The 15,240-nt window shown below is 39.5% G+C and overlaps 1 long non-coding RNA gene across 1 annotated transcript in view; it reads right to left on the reverse strand.

The window, feature by feature from the left end:
* Positions 1-2,590: 2,590 nt before the first annotated feature.
* LOC129533135 (uncharacterized) overlaps positions 2,591-15,240 on the reverse strand; it is a 75,842-nt gene continuing 63,192 nt past the window's right edge. Inside the window, exon 3 of the long non-coding RNA XR_008679177.2 lies at positions 2,591-2,709. This is a non-coding gene — a long non-coding RNA (uncharacterized lncRNA). The remainder of the gene's footprint in view (positions 2,710-15,240) is intronic.

Here is a 15,240-nt window from a genome sequence, read left to right on the forward strand (position 1 = left end):
TAGGCAGAACACCACGAGGAAGAAACCAATGTAATGGGACTTTAGAATTTAGGAGTTGAGATGCCTTGGACTTTGTGAGCCTCTAAATTTAATGGATGTCATTTTCTAAGCATTTTAAAGCTAATTTTGTTTTTCTTTATTCACATTACAACATAGTCTGTGATCAATGAGTGTTAATTTTTGTAGTGCATGGCAGGCATCTCGTTTAGTGTTTGGTGACCCTGGAGGAGCAAGGTTTGCAAAGATGGAAGGACAAATAGAAAGTGCAGGTGTGGGGTAGGGGTTTGGTTCAGGAGACACTTCAGCCCCAAGTTCGGAAATGGAAGGGACTGGTGGGGAGAATTCAAGTCATTGTACTTTTTGCTTCTGAGAGAACAAAACAAGAGAGTTCTGGGGCCTTGGAGGGAAGGCATGTGGCTTCCTTGTTCTGCTGGGTTAGGGGGAGAGTGCAAGAGCCAGTTTCCTATAACGGCTTTACAATAGGGTCCTGGAAGCACTGGCCCAAGGCAGGAGGGGGAGGTGTATGGTCTTCTACGCAGCTGAGAAGCACATTATAATTGTCATGACAACTAACATAGTGACAGTCAGCATAATTGGGTGATTTCTACAGGTCAGGCATCATGAGACACTAGCTTTCACTCCCCCCGGGAGGAAGCAGAGATGACAAAAGGGCTTTCGAGGGTGTTGGGCCCTTTGGTCTCCAACAGGGGCCCAAGGTTACGATGGCTCACCTATTGTTCCCAACCCAGCTGTCAACCCAGCTGTCTGTTTCTGCCACAGCGGCGGGTAAATGCTTTACCATCAGAACTCATTTAAACCTTACAATAAGCCTGGGCAGTAACTACTATTATTATCATTTCCACTTTAAAAAGGAGTTAATGCAAGAGCAAACAGTTGTTGAAAGACAGGCAACTGGCAAGTGATGGAGTCAGGTTTGAGCTGAGGTCTGTCTGAGTAAGCACCTGTGTGCTTACTCACTGTGCTCCACTGCCTAGAGCAGACAGGTGGAGGGTCCGGGTAAGAGGCTCTGGGACCCACTCTAGTGCTGTGGACTCCTTTTACTACACCCTTAGGGAGTGCAGAACAGCACCTGGCGCTTCAGGATGGTGGCAGTCATCCAGGAAGGAACAGAGAGACTCAGCTGACAAACTACTACTGTCTGCATTTCGACTCTTCTAGGAGGGAAGGGTGCTGTGACTGTGATGACTATGGCGAGAGGAATTTACCCACCACTGTGGCAGAAACAGAGAGCTGGGTTGACAGCTGGGTTGGGAACAATAGGTGAGCCATCGTAATGTTGGGCCCCTGTTGGAGATCAAAAGGCCCAGCACACTTGAACCTGGCTAAGTTTTATCAACTAAGAAGCACATGCTCTGGCTGGGCGCAGTGGCTCATGCCTGTAATCCCAGCACTTTGGGAGGCTGAGGTGGGTGGATCACTTGAGGTCAGGAGTTTGAGACCAGCCTGGCCAACATGATGAAATTCCATCACTACTAAAAATACAAAATTAGCCGGGCATGGTGGTGTGCGCCTGTAATCCCTGCTACTCAGGAGGCTGAGGCAAGAGAATCGCTTGAACCCGGGAGGCAGAGGTTTCAGTGAGCCGAGATTGCACCACTGCACTTCAGCCTGGGCAACAGAGCGAGACTCCCCCTCAAAAAAAAAAAAAAAAAGAAAAGAAAAAGAAGAAGAAGCACATGCTCACAATTACCTGTTACACAGTGTTATTATTATTTATTCAACAAGGGTTGACTTGGAGCAGGTGCCCTGTGTTCTTATATAATATTTCTATTACTATCCAGGGATGCAGCTGCACTGCAGCATAGCTCTATGACCTCAGAGCAGATGACCCCGGTGGGTCTCAATATGTCTCACTGTGGCCCTGTCCTGTCAGTCATCTCCCCTCTGGTGCCTCTCTCTCCATTCCTGGGGATGTGAGAGAGCAGGAGGAATGGGGAGCACTCCAAAGGCAGGACCCAGGGTGGATGAAATTGGTAGACGTGAGGGCAATTTGGAAGCAGCTGTGATTTTCCTTCTACTATTGGTCTGGCTTTGTCCTATTCTTTACTCCCTGACCGACTGGCTGATGTGGAAGACCAGGAATAGCAGAAGCAGGTAACACTGATTAATTCTGCTTAAATATTCTGCAGTGCCTGCTGTTGCTACCAGCCCGCACCCTTCCTGCCCTTGGCATCATATGGATGTTATCAAGATCCAGTGAGAAGATGTGGATGAGCCTATTTGGTAAACTATAGTCCCAGCTGTAAGGTAATCCTAAAGCTTGTGGAAGACTCTATCACTTATAAACCTTCGGTAACTCTCCCTGGGGAAGAGTTATTCATCCACCCCCTTGTTGATGGCAGGCCTGGTAATGTGACTTGTTTTGGCCAGTGATATGTAAGCAGGGCCATTTCACAATTCTAAATGCATACATATTTCAAAAATACATACATATTTCAAAAATACATACATATTTCAAAACATGTTTTGTCTATTAAAATAAATGAAAATTTAAGAACAAAACAAAAAATACAAAACCCCATATGAGTGGAAATGATGTGTGTCATTTCTGGGCAGAAGCTTGAAGAGCCCCTGCGTGGTTAGTTATGTTCTGCCTCTGGGTTTGTCAGGATGGAGCCTCCGGCTTGAATTTCCTGGTGATTTCCATGAGCAAGCAAAGCTCATTGCTGACCCATAATAGATGTGCACCTGGGGAGAAATAAGTATTGTTTTAAGCTGCTGAGACTTTTCGGGTTGTTCGATACTGCAGGGTAACCTAGCCTATCCCGACTGATACACACCTAAGCCCTGGAAGTCTTAGGATGTTTTTGGAAATTAATGTTCAGTTGTAAAATGTAAATGCTAATGTCAATAACTAGAGTTGAAACAAGGAAAATGCAAGGAAAAAAAAATCCTTGGTTTCTGTTTGAACAGAGGAGAAAACTGCCCTTTTAACCCATTGTTGTATCGTTTCTTTTTTTCCACATATTATGCTTTGGTCTTTCACTGGAGTTGGGTCTTTAACTGACATATGCACATCTCAGTGTGCAGTTAATGCAATACTGTGCATTTATTTTATGTTGTATTTACCTTTACTGTACAAGTTTGGTTTTATATTGGTGTTAGGGGATATGGTAAAACTGACTATTGTCTTTAAAAAATCATTGTATACGTTTGTACTCCAGTTTCTTTTCCTATAGTATCACTTGTTGAAAAATACACTGTAGGAAATAGAATAGCTTGTTTGAAGGGCCATTAATGTCACCACTTTATAAGAAAATTATGCAATTTAGAAATTAGGAAAAAGCCTATTTATTTTTAAAGATCTATTTTTTAATAATTGAAGCTACCTGAAACTATCATGCATTTATTTTTAAGTAAAAAATTAATTTATTAAGTAATATTTATTAATATTGTAATATTAATGTAAAATATTACCACCATTAAAATTATTTCTCAAAATAAATGATGAACAATTTTTCTAGCAAATTTTTATTCCAAGGGAGGTATATGGGATTTTTTGAAATCATGTGACTTGGCCAGGGAAGAATAGGGTGAATGACTTTACAAGGTTGCTTCATATATGTTTATGTGTGTGTGTAGTCTTGTGTGTGTGTGTGTGTGTGTGTACAGAGAGAAAGAGATTCATTATTTTTACATTGTCTTCTAGGATTTTTACTGTATTCTTGCACAGAGAGTACAAGAACAATATCAAGAAACATGCAGCTTTCTAAGGTGTGCATTTACCATGGACAGTTCTTACAGTTTTAAAAGAAAGTCATTGACAGAGTCATTTGAAATTTTTGATTTGAAATTCAGGCTAATCCCTTCTAAATGTTTTCTATGGTGGAAGGCAACAGGGTGTGGTGAAAGCACATAGGCTTTGAAGACATATAGACTAGAATCTGAACCCCATGGTTACCACTTGTTGGTTATATTTATTTGGTCAAGTAAATTTACGTCTGCCTGTCCATCGATAAAATGGACTTCCTAGTACCTTTCTCATTGAGCTGCCATAGATTAAACAAAATAAAAAATAGTTTTTGATTTTTTTCTTATTCAGGATACTTAGAACAGTGCCTGACATTTAGTACATATTCAATAAATAGTTGTTGAATGAATAAATGATTGAATGAATAGCACAGGTTAAAAATACTAAAACTGTTATATAAACCCTATGAGTGCATCTGTTTCTGGGTCTTCTATTCTTTCCTACTGCTTGGTCTATTCCTGGAGCATCACTGAATCAGGCAGTGCAATCACTTGTCAGAAATTAGTAGCATCTGTGACTGAGCACTGTGTGTGTGTGTGCACGTACATGCACATGTGTGTTCTTAACGCTGTTAATTTCATGACACAAACGCATTTGATGTGGTTAGTACATCTTCATGTATTTAATTTACGTATGAGTCATGTATTTACCATGGCTGATATCAGACTGGCCGTAGATTACTCTATCTAAGTGCATGAATTAACTAGACTATGAGACAAGTAATGGAAACATTTTGAAAATCAAGGATAATCATCACTGTATGGTAGACGCACCTGAAAGCATAACTTAAACATACCCCGTATGGCAGATACACCTGAAAGCAATCACTTAAGAAATGAGGGTTGCCATGAAGAGGTTGCTAAGGGGAGAGTGCTAAGTAAAAAATGCTATATAAATTGCTTGCATTTCATAAGCAGCTGTGGTTCTTTTCGTCCAGCCCACCACTACTGGGCCACCCTGTAAGTTCCTCCAAATAAGCCCTATTTTTTCTTCACTGGCTGCAGGTCTTTTATGTGGCCTCTTGAACCTGGTGCCATCCCTATTGGAGTTAATAAGGGTCCAGTGCTACAATAGCCAAGCAGCTGAGGGCCATAGAACTTAAAAGCAGCTCAATTTATGTTTTATTTCCTTTATGTTTGGTTTTGTTAGAGCAGTATTCTGAGAGCTCATTTCTGCTCATGCCTCCCTTTTACAGCCTAGACTTTTATATGAGGAATAAAGTCCCAGAGAAAGGAAAGAATGAGAAATGCAGAATACTTTTGCCAGTAAGAAGTTAGACGTCTAAAAGAAGAGACACACCACAAAAATGTATTACCCAATTAGTGAATACATTTCAAAATGTGGAGCACATGTCAATTATTTCCAGTTGATTAATGGTACAGTTGAGTTTAACCTGACTCTTCTGCCTACTGGATCTGTTCATTTCTAAAGTCTCCAGCTATAAGCGGATACAAATATTTTTCCTTGAGGTTCTATCCGTTTTCGCTTCACATTTTGACACTGTTTTAGGCATATACACATTAAGGATTGTTATGTCTTCTTTGATTATTGACCGATTTATCATCATGTAATATCCCCTTCTATTCCTGACAATTTCCCTTGCTGTGAAGTCTGCGTTGTCTGAAGTTAATATAGCTACTCCTGTTTTCTTTTGATTACCCTTAGCATGGTATGTCTTTCTTTACCCATTTACTTTTTTTTTTTTTTTTTTTTTTTTTTGGTGGGCTCTAGAGTTTGTGGCTCCAGACTAAATTCCAGGTAGATGCTTCCTGGAGTGAGAAAGGGTAGAGAGGTTGCACAGTTTTGTGCCTCCTGGGATACAGTGTGTCAGGTTCATCACTATGCCAAATGCCCTGCTTGGGTTCAGGTTCCAGCCCATGCTGAGGTTCGAGGGGAGTAGGCAGATGGGCATGTAGCTGAAAGAACACGCAGGGGGCCGTAAGCAGGTGAAATGTAGTTTTATTCAGCAGCTCTCTCATCAGCAGCTTACTCCCACTAGCTCTCTCACACTGAGCCTTGTCTCTGCTGTCTGCTCCAGCCCTGCGGCTCCTCTCAGCAGCTGGCTCCCACACACAGCTATGTGGCCGGCTCTCCCCTGCCTTCAGGGTCAGCAGCTTAACTCTTTCTCTCTCTCTGGGCACGAGCCAAGCTGTGCTGTGCCCTGGCTCCCCTCTGTCTGTCTGAAAAACGGACAACTTTGACTCCCTCTCTTTCTCTGGGCACCAGTGCCTGTACAGTGTCAGCAGGGCAGTTGTAGCTTTTACAGACATTACTGGCTTAGAGCCAAATGATGAGCCTTCCCATGTTATGGCTACATGGCTGTGATTACAAGTGGAGTTATGCATCTGCACTCTAGACTTGCTGAGTCACTTTGGATGTTTACCTCGGCCTATGCTTGACTAAAGCACAGCCATGTTCCTTACAGGGTGGGTGGGCAAAGTGAAGAGAAAAATGAAGAAATTGCAATTTGTGTCAAAATGTTATGGTCTCAACCAGATAACTCTCAGAACTAGACAAGTGGCTTTTCTACTCATTCTTCCACTCATTCAATAAGCCTTCACCAAATGCTGAGTCTGTGCCAAATACTGTACCAAGAGATAAGATACAAAGATAAATGCTTCAAGGAGCTAATGGGAAACTATTTTTTTGTTATTATTATTTCAATAATTTGGTGGGAACAGGTGGTATTTGGTTACATAGATAAGTTCTCTAGCTGTGATTTCAGATATTTTGGTGCACCCATCACCCAGGCAGTATACACTGCACCCAATGTGTAGTTATTTTTATCCCTCACCCCCTCCCACTCTTCCCCATCCAAGTCCCCAATGTCCGTTATGTCATTCTTATGCCTTTGCTTCCTCATAGCTTAGCAACCCTTATAAGCGAGAACATAAAATGTTTGGTTTTCTATTCCTGAGTTACTTCACTTAGAATAATGGTCTCCAACTCCATCCAGGTTGCTGCAAATGCCATTATTTCGTTCTTTTTTGGCTGAGTAGTTTTCCATGGTGTGTGGAATATATATCAGATTTTTAAAATCCACTTATTGATTGATGGACATTTAGGCTGGCTCCATATTTTTGCAATTGTGAATTGTGCTGCTATAAACATGCATGTACAAGTATCTTTTTCATATAATGACTTCTTTTCCTCTGGGTAGACACCCAGTAGTGGGATTGCCGGGTCAAATGGTAGTTCTACTTTTAGTAGAATAGCAGTGTAAAAGTGTTCCCTTTTTACCACATCCACACCAACATCTATTTTTATTTATTTTTTGATTATGCCCATTCTTGCAGGAGTAAGGTGGTATCACACTGTGGTTTTAATTGGTGTTTCCCTGATCATTAGTGATATTGATCATTTTTTCATGTTTGTTGTCCATTTGTGTATCTTCTTTTGAGAATTGTCTATTCATGTCCTTAGCCTACTTTTTGATGGGATTATTTGTTTTTTCTTGCTGATTTGTTTGAATTCCTTGATTCTAGATATTAGTCCTTTGTCGGATGTAGAGTTTGCAAAGATTTTCTCCCACTCCGTGGGTTGTCTGTTTACTCTGCTGATTATTTCTTTTGCTGTGCAGAAGCTTTTTGGTTTAATTAAGTCCCATACATTTATCTTTGTTTATGGTGCATTTACTTTTGGGTTCTTAGTCATGAACTCTTTGCCTAGGCCAATGTCTAGAAGAGTTTTTCTGATTTTGTCTTTTAGAATTTTTATGGTTTCTGGTCTTAGATTTAAGTCTTTGATCCATCTTGAGTTGATTTTTGTATAAAGTGAGAGATGAGGATATAGTTCCATTCTTCTACATGTGGCTGCCAATTATCCCAGTACCTACCCATTTACTTTTAATCTATATCTGTCTTTATATTTAAAGGGGGTCTCTTGTAGATAATGTATAATTGGGTCTTGATCTTTGATCCACTCTGACAATCTTTGTCTTTTAATTGCTATATTTAGACCATCGACATTTAGGTTGGTTGTTGATAGAGTTACATTAATATCTACCATATTTGTTATAGTTTCCTATTTGTTGCCCTTGATCTTAGTTTCTATTTTTGTTCTCCAAACTTTTTCTGCCTTTTGTGGTTTTTAATTGAGTGTGTTATGATTCCATTTTCTCTCCTTTCTTAGCATGTCCTAATTATATATTTTTAAACTTGTTTTTAGTAGTTGCCCTAGAGTTTGTAATGTACATTTGCAGGTAATCCAAGCCCACTCTCTCAACACTATACCATTTAATGGCAAGTACTTTATAATAACAAAATATTCCTAATTCCTTCCTCTCCTTCAAATCATTTTTGCCATGAAATTTGTTACTAAAACATCACACTCTATGAGTTTTTTTCATGCCAAACAAAAAGTAGAAACAAACAAAACCCCAAGTACTGTTTCCCAAAGAACTGTAAAGAAATTAATTTTTTTCTCTTTGACTGTCTTAATTCCATCAACATCTTTCCTAAATCAGTTAGCAGTAAAGTGCTTCTGGTTGCCCCACTAGGGTGTATAAATGAGTAGGTTTTATAAATGGTCAAAATTAGAATCCAAATATTTAACTTATACATTTTAAACTTAAATATGGATTAATCTGACAGTACACATCTGAAGCCTATAAACTCTATAACTGCTTTTCTTAGCTTTGCTCAGCAGCTTCTCATTGGAGCCAAAATCTGAACCTCAGATTATTTCAAGACAAACGTCATTCTCATGGATAAAAGGTCACTGCCAGGATATCTCAATTTTATATGATCCTGTGATGTGATTATGTCAAGAATGGGAGTAGATAATGTGGATTCAGAGTGTGAGAGGCGATAGAGATCCTTGGGAATAATAAAAGTCGTTTGTTCAGAGAACAGAGTGGATTTTATCCTCAGACTTATTCTTTACTCATATTGTATCATCCAGTGAGTTGTCTATATTCCTACCACTTTATTATTTTTTAAATATATTTTTATTTCAATAACTTTTGGGGTCCAAGTGGTTTTCGGTTACATGGATGAATTATATAGTAGTGAATTCTGAGATTTTAGTGCACTTGTCACCCAAGTAATGTACATTGTACCCATGTGTAGTTTTTCTTTATCCCTCACTCCACTCCCACCCTCCTCCTACCATATCCAAAGTTCATTACATCACTTTGTATGCCTTTGCATACTCACAGCTTATCTTCCACTTACAAGCAAGAACATACGGTATTTAGTTTTCTATTACTGAGTTACTTCACTTAGAAAAATGGATTACAGACACGATTAATAGTTGCTGCAAAAGACATTATTTTGTTCCTTTTTATGGCTGAAGAGTATTCCGTGGGTGTATATATAGATGCCATATTTTCTTCATCCACTCATTGGTCAATGGACACTTAGGTTGGTTTCGTATCTTTGCAATTGTGAATTGTGCTGTAATAGACATATGTATGCATGTGTCTTTTTCATATAATGACTTCTTGTCCTTTGGGTAGATATTCAGTAGTGGGATTGCTGGATTGAATGGTAGATCTACTTTTAGTACTTTAAGGAATCTCCACACTGTTTTCCATAGAGATTGTACTAATTTACATTCCCACCAGCCATGTATAAGCATTCCCTTTTCACCACATCCATGCCAACATCTATTGTTTTTTGACTTTTTAATAATGGCCATTCTTGCAGGATGAAGGTGGTATCTCATTGTGGTTTTAATTTGCATTTCCCTGATGATTAGTGATGTTAAGTGCTTTTTCATATGTTTCTTGGCCATTTGTATACCCCATTTTCTTTTGAGAAATGTCTACTCATATCATTTGCCCGCTTTTTGATATATTATTTTTTTCTTGCTGATTTCTTTGAGTTCCTTGTAGGTTATGGATACAAGTCCTTTGTCAGATGCATAGCTTGCAATATTTTCTCCCATTCTGTGCATTATCTGTTTACTTTGATAATTATTTCATTTACTGTGCAGAAGCTTTTTAGTTTAATTAGATCCCATTTATTTATTTTTGTTTTTGCTGCATTTACTTTTGGGGTTTTAGCCATTAATTCTTTGCCTAGACCAATGCCCCAAACAGTTTTTCCAATGTTATCTTCTAGAATTTTTATGGTTTCAGGTTTAGATTAAGTCTTTCATCCATCTTGAGTTGATTTTTATTTAAGGTGAGAAATGGGGGTCCAATTTCATTCTTCTACACGTGGCTTGCCAATTGCCCCAGCACCATTTGTTGAATAGGGTATTCTTTCCCCAATTTATGTTTTTGTTTGCTTTGTCAAAGATCAGTTGGCTGTAAGTATTTGGCTTTATTTCTATGTTCTCTATTCTGTTCCATTGGCCTATGTGCCTATTTTTATACCACTATTATGTTGTTTTGGTAACTGTAGGCTTGGAGTATAATTTGAAGTCTGGTAATGAGATGCCTCCAGATTTGTTCTTTTTGTTTAGGATTTCTTTGGGTATGCGGGCTCTTTTTTTGGTTCCATATCAATTTTAGGATTGTCTTCTCTAATTCTGTGAAAAAATAATGTTGGCAATTTGATGGGAATTGTATCAGATCTATAGATTGCTTTGGGCAGTATGGTGATTTTCACAACATTAATTATTCCAATCCATGAGCATGGGATATTTTTCCATTTGTTTGTATCATCTGTGATTTCGTTCAGCAGTGTTTTGTAGTTCCCCTTGTAGAGATTGTTTACCTCCTTGACTAAGTATATTCCTAGGTATTTTACTTTTCTTGCAGCTGTTGTAAAAGGAATTGAGTTTATTGGTTTTTTTGTTTTGTTTTGTTTTGTTTTTGAGATGGAGTCTCACTCTGTCACCGAGGCTGGAGTGCAGTGGCGCAGTCTCGGCTCACTGAACCTCTGCCTCCTGGGTTCAAGCTATTCTCCTGCCTCAGCCTCCCGTATAACTGAGATTACAGGCACGCACCACCATGCCTGGCTAATTTTGAGTTCTTGATTTGATTCTCAGCTTGGTCATTGTTAGTGTATAGAAGTGCTACTGATTTGTGTACACTGATTTTGTAACCTGAGACTTTACCAAATTCATTGATCAAATCTGGGAGTCTTTTTGAGCAGTCTTTAGGGTTTTGTAGGTATATCATTGGCAAACAGTGATAGTTGGACTCCCTCTTTTCCAATTTGGATATTCTTTATTTCTTTCTCTTGCCTGATTGCTCTGGCTAGGACTTCTAGTACTGTGTTAAATAGAAGTGGTGAAAATGGGCATCTTGTCTTGTTCCAGTTCTCAGTGTGGAATGCTTTCAACTTTTCCCCATTCGGTATGATGTTGGCCGTGGGTTTGTCATATATAGCTTTTATTATTCTGAGTTAAGTCCCTTCTATGCCTAGTTTGTTGAGGATTTTTCTCATAAAGGGCTGCTGGATTTTATTGTTTTTCCTGTGTCTATTGAGATGATAATATGGTTTTTGTTTTTAATTCTGCGTATGTGATGTACCACATTTATTGACTTGCTTATGTCAAACCATCCCTGCATCCCTGGGATGAAACCCACTTGATCATGGTATATTGCTTTTTTGATGTTTCCCACCACTTTAAATCAGAGGTTGGCCCATACGCCATTTCTGGCCTGCAGGTATGTTTTGAAAATTTGCTAACATTTAAACACTTAAGGATCTTCATAGAAATAAAAATCAAGTTTTTGGCTTCTCTTTAAAAAACTAAAAGCAGCAGCTGGATCAGAATAATGTGTACCCCCATAGACAAGCTTTGAGGTCTCCAGGTCCTCAGTCTCCCCACTCCCTAGTGTCTTATATCTTTCCCGTTCCATCCATTCATATTACCTGTGGGTCATGTGAGATCAGATACCTTTAAGAAGGTTGCAGTAAACCAGCTTGCCTCTCTCTCAAAAGCTATTGGGCAGCTTACTCAGAACAACAGGCAAAAACACTGAAAATTAGTCAATTTTAGGCATTATTTACAAATAAAATAGGAAAGAGGGGTTCTATTGGAATGAATGTTGTGTGTACAACAGACATACAAACAAACAAAAACTCCACCTTGGGGAAATACAGGCCCATCCTTAGGTAAAAAGATTCAGTCTCTGAAAGACAACTGAATTTTGCAACTCTATATTTGCCTTTCTGGTTGAAATTTAGAGACCTTGTAGATCTTATTAAACCAAGCATAAGTAAGTGAGCTCCTTACCCACTCTGAGGACTCATCAATACCAGTAGATGATGTGGACAAGCTCTAAGGTATAAACAAAATAGGAGGGAGGAAATGACTAGGTAGGAAATGAAAAGAGTGAGAGAAAGAGAGAGAGAAGGGGAAAAGAGAACTAAAGGAGAGGGAAAAGAATAGAAGAAGTGAGCCTCATAAGGGTCCCAATACTTCTTATTTCGGAGCCAGTTTTAAGATTCATTTTTGTTTTGGACTGTTATTGTTAATTAATCCACCAGGTGGTGCTCTAAAATACCAAATAAACTTCAGTCTTTAATTTTAAAAATTACATTTCCTACACCTTCCACCTATTATCGAAGGTGGAAAAGATACATGGCCAACCACCCTTTATTTGAAAATATTTATACTGTATAAAAACATACAAGATTTGTATTTGAGGAGGAAAACTGGAGATTGCTGTTTAAATTATTTTTTATTTTCTTGGATATAAAGTATACAATTTTAAAAATCAAGAGAATTGCAATAAATATTTGGACCAAAAAATCTATATGTTTACATATCCTCCTCGAAGTTCCTTAGGGCTGACACTGGCTCCATTGGAGCCGTCGGCCCCCACTGTGTGTCTGTAAAATGCTGTGAATACTGTGAAAAGTTCATGGGAGGAGTCTAGTTTTCTGCATCCAACCTGGCCTCACCAAACACACTCTAGCCCTATACTCCAAGTTTTGGTTGCTGCTTTTGGTTCACCTTCATCCTCAGGGGACCCTGCAGAAGCTTGTTCATCCAACCCACTGATTTCCTCTTGACTGCCTCCACACATCATTTGCAGAGAGGTCTGACCCTTATTTCCCTCCCATAGGCACTGGAAGTGAATTTAGACCAATTTTTAAAGTCTCTAATTTATGATACAATGTAATTTAAAGGGGAAAACATAAATGGCACAATGGGAAATATGCATTGGGGGCTGTGTTCTCAAAGATTTGGCACTAAAAAATAATGATGACAAATGACAATGTGAATACAGCAATGGTATCTTTAGAGTCAGCTGGTCCTAAGTTCAAATTCTGACTGCCCCCCTTCTTAAGTCTGTTATTTTGGCAAAATTCATTTCTCTTTGAACTTCACTTTTCTCTCCTATATAATAAGGCTAATTCCTACTTTGCATGGTTGTTGTGGGAATTAAATAAGATCACATGCTTAAAGCACCTAGGTTAGTAGGCTGCCTATCAATTTCAGTACCTTTTCCTTTCCCTTCCTTACCTTATTCCTGTGCTCTAACTCAAAATTGTACCCCAGTGCCAGTAACAGGGATGCTGCTGCGTTCCCCTCAACCTTACGCCTACCTTGGTAATCTGCTTCCAAATCTTCCTGATGCTGACCACTGGTTGGATCTCTACCATCTTGTTACTTTCAGTTCCCTGTTGGCCCATGCACTGCTGGGATAACCATCTGATGTGTTTTTTTGTACCTCTTTGGGGCTAGTTGCCTGCCCACCTTCTTGAATGGCTATCCCTGACAACTGGGTATGTCCACCACTGACCTTGACCTAACAAAATCCCCCTTCCTGCTGCTGGGTTAGCCACTCCCCAACCCCCAAATGTTACCCTGCCTCCAAATCACCGGGCCTGATGCTTCAGAAAAGAGCTGTTCAGCTGCACTGTGCATAGTATCTCTTTGCCACCTGCACATGTTCAGAAAGGCTGTGATTTTTTTCCAGCTTTTATTTTAGATTCAGAGGGTATATGTGTAGGTTTGTTGCAAAGGTGTACGGCATGATACTGAGGTTTGGAGTATGATTGAATGTGTTACCTAGGTGGTGAGCAGAGTATCCAATAGGTAGTTTTTCAACCGTTGCCCCCCTTCCTCCCTCCCCACTCCTGTTGTCCCCAGTATCTATTGTTCCTATCTTTATGTTCATATATACCCAATGTTTAGCTCCCACTTATATGTGAGAACACATGGTATTTGGTTTTCCATTTCTGTGTTAGTTCATTTAGGATAATGGCCTCCAGTTGCATCTATGTTGCTGCAAATTACAAAATTTCATTCTTTTTTATGGCTGCATAATTTTCCATGGTGTATATGTGCCACATTTCCTTTAGTAAATCCACCAATGATGGGCATTAAGGTTGATTCCATGTCTTTGCTATTGTCTCTATATTTGTTGTTTTTTTGTTTTTCAAAAAGAGTATGATCTAAAAAGAGTGACTGACCCGGTCTTGCTCTGTTACCCAGGCTGGAGTTCAGTGGTGCGATCATAGCTTGCTGCACCTCAAGCTCCTGGGCACAAGCAATACTCCTGCCTCAGCTTCTTAAGTAGCTGGGACTACATGCACATGCCACCATGCCCAGTTAATTTTATTTAAGTTATTTTTTGTAAAGAAAGGGTTTCACTATATTTGCCAGACTGTTCTTGAACTCGTGGCCTCAAGGGATCCTTCTGCCTTGACCTCTAAAAATACTGGAATTACAGGTGTGAGCCACTGTGCCTGGCCTTGCTATTGTGAATAGCGCTGCAATGAATATACAGGTGCGTGTCTTTCTGGTAGAATGATTTATTTTCCTTTGGGTATATACTTGGTAATGGGATTGCTGGGTTGAATGGTCATTCAACTCTTAGTTCTTTGAGAAATCTCTAAACTGCTTTCCACAGTGGCTAAACTAATTTACATTCCACCAATATATTCACATTGAGTATAAGTGTTCCCTTTTCTCCACAGCCCTGCCAACATCTGTCATTTTTTGACTTTTGAACAAAAGCAGAAAGGCTGTGATTTTTAAAGTGGAGCTGGGAAGTGGTCTGTCTGTCCGGATAGAGACTGCTGGTCTCTGCTAGTACAGCTTGAAGATCAGCAAGCATGCCACCTGGGGCACTGCACCACCATAAAACCTGTTTCTTTCCAGGCAGGAGTCCACCTAAGGCAGCATGGCCACAGCTGTAATAGGAAGTCTGAAAGGTGAGGTGAGGTGTTCCAGGGGAGACCGAGTAAGAAGCTCTGTATTTGTGTGCATTTGGAGCAGGTAGTCCAGGCCAAAGGCCCCAACACAGTGAGTCATATGAGGCTGTACAACTGGAAAGCTGCCAGCTGGGCACACCCATTAGGACACATGTTCCTGCAGTGGCTTAGCAGAACTTTCCTATTAATATTTATTTAAATACCAATTCTATAGTTTCTGGACATAACTTATATACCATCTTTCTGAAACTGTTTTTATGCCAAAACGAGTCCTTTAGAAAGTCCATTTATCTGAATTACTTTTTATTCTTCAAACTTATGCAGCCACAAATGCTTCTTCTGTTAGGAAGAATTGACTGTTTTGTTAACATTTAGCTTCATGTGGGTTTTACATTAAAT

Source organism: Gorilla gorilla, chromosome 3 (genome assembly GCF_029281585.2).
Source record: "Gorilla gorilla gorilla isolate KB3781 chromosome 3, NHGRI_mGorGor1-v2.1_pri, whole genome shotgun sequence".
NCBI lineage: Eukaryota > Metazoa > Chordata > Mammalia > Primates > Hominidae > Gorilla > Gorilla gorilla.